This window comes from Indicator indicator (genome assembly GCF_027791375.1).
Source record: "Indicator indicator isolate 239-I01 chromosome W unlocalized genomic scaffold, UM_Iind_1.1 iindW_random_scaffold_82, whole genome shotgun sequence".
Classification (NCBI taxonomy): Eukaryota; Metazoa; Chordata; class Aves; order Piciformes; family Indicatoridae; genus Indicator; species Indicator indicator.
In genome coordinates, this window is record NW_026539069.1 from 100739 (window position 1) to 102686 (window position 1948).

Genomic DNA, 1948 nt, shown 5'->3' on the forward strand with positions numbered 1-1948 from the left:
GAGGGAGAAGGAAAGGGGGGGGGTTGGAAGGAGGGGCTAGAAAGGAAGTGGGGGGAAGGAAGGGTGGGAAGGATGGGGGGGAGGAGGGAGGGGGAAAGGAGGGGGGAAAGGAAGGGGGTTTGGCAAATGGCAGTAGAGAAAGCACTTTTTTTTCTTTTTTCTCTCTTTTTTTTTTTTTTTTTTTGCCAGAAACTCTCTTATTTCCTTACAAAAGAGTAAAAACCAGCCCAGAAGTCACATCCTGCCACAGGACTGGGGACAGTTTTGCACCAGGTGAGCTCAGCAGCCTGAGTTCCCAGGTGGCAGCAGCAGAACTCCTCCTCAGCGTGTCACAGCCATCCCTGATGGCATCAGTGGCGCTCAGCAGGGCAGCCCGTCTGCTCCCAGGAGGTACTGGCTGGGGTCATCCACAAACTGGGGCCAGGGCCAGGCTTGGTGTGCAGGATGTACCAGACAGCCCCTGGCACCGGCTCGGTCACCACAGCCGACAGCAGCTCCTCTGGCAGCGCTGCTGAGCCAACAGGCAGCCCCCGCACAAACTGGTCCCCATAGGTGGCAGGGGGGAAGCTGCATCTCACCACCTCTATGAACTCAGCCACCGTGTGAAGAAGCCAGGGTGAAGATGACAGCGTTGGGGCCGGCATCGAAGGTGTAGGCTACCGTGGTGGATCCATGGTGGGCATTGAAGCAGTGTGCCAGGGCAATGATGTGCCAGGGCAATGATGTGCCAGGGCAATGATGTGCCAGGAGAGGTCATTGAGGTGGAAGATGAGGGGGAAGGTGTCGAGGCAGGTGGCATGGAACTGCTTGCTGTCCTTCATGGTGAGCTGCCCAAAGCCCTCAAAGTCCCGCTCACGGATGTGCCGCATCATCAGCTCCAGACGTTCTGGAACCACCATCTCATCCCGGTGCTTCAGCAAGGGGCTGGTGTCCACGCTGGTCTGCATCCCTGCTGTGCTGGCCACCTGCTTCTTCTCCCCACTGACCACCAGGACGAGGACCCTGAGCTCCGGCCAGTGTGTTTCGGGGGCCACTTGCTGGGCCAGGCTGTTCTTGCTGTCGGGTCGCTAGCCTCGGCGCCACTCCACAAAGCCACCCAACATGCTGCGGCAAGCGCTGCCCGCGCCGCGCCGTGCCACCTCCAACAGCTCGCCCTCCACACCATACAGGTGACAATAGCGAGCGGCCGTTCCTCTGCCATCGTGCTGCTGCTGCTCCCACGGTGTTCCCGGGTTCAGGCCTAAGGGTGGGATGGCATCAACCAGGGGCCATCTCCTCCCTCCGCTCCACACTGATGTCCATGCGGTTTGAAAATTCTGAGGCTGGGGGAGAAGCTACAAAAGCCTCCACTGCCAAAGTCTCTGGATGTTGATGCATGCAAGGTGTGAGCACATCATTCACAGCAGGATTTCCCAAGGCACACAAAGCTTTTTGGCAATCAATGTTTCTCACTTGCTTTTCCAAGGCAACCTCAGTGTGGGGTGATGATTTAATCTCTCTGATCTTATCTTCCTTCTTAGCACAGTCCCAAAACTTATCTCTGATCTTATCCCAGATTCCTGGATCATAAACTATCTTTCTAGTGTTAAAGGAGTGGTGCTTGGTTGCTGAAAAGAGCATCTTCTGAAGAGCAGAGGTACCGATAGACTTTTCATGTTGCTTAAAGAGTTTCTGAAAGGCTTCTAGGACAGGTTTCTGCTCCCGAGCCATACTTTTCCCCTGCTCTTTAACAATATCTCTAAGAGTATTCAAAACAGTTTACTTTCTTGTGTGCAAGTCCTGCACAACTTTTGAGGCCAAAACTTGATGGCTATCCTGCTGACCAGTCCCCAGAGTTCCTTTTTCCACAGGGAAAGCCATGGGCTCACTAGAGTCATCAGAAAGACTCATAAGGGAATGCATCTGCACTGGAGTAGTGATCGTATGTGGCACCTCCAGCTTTTCCACT

At 54.7% G+C, this 1948-nt stretch overlaps 1 pseudogene; it reads right to left on the bottom strand.

The window, feature by feature from the left end:
• Positions 1 to 360: 360 nt before the first annotated feature.
• Positions 361 to 1710, bottom strand: LOC128979910 (diphosphomevalonate decarboxylase-like; annotated as a pseudogene).
• Between the last annotated feature and the right edge of the window lie 238 nt (positions 1711 to 1948).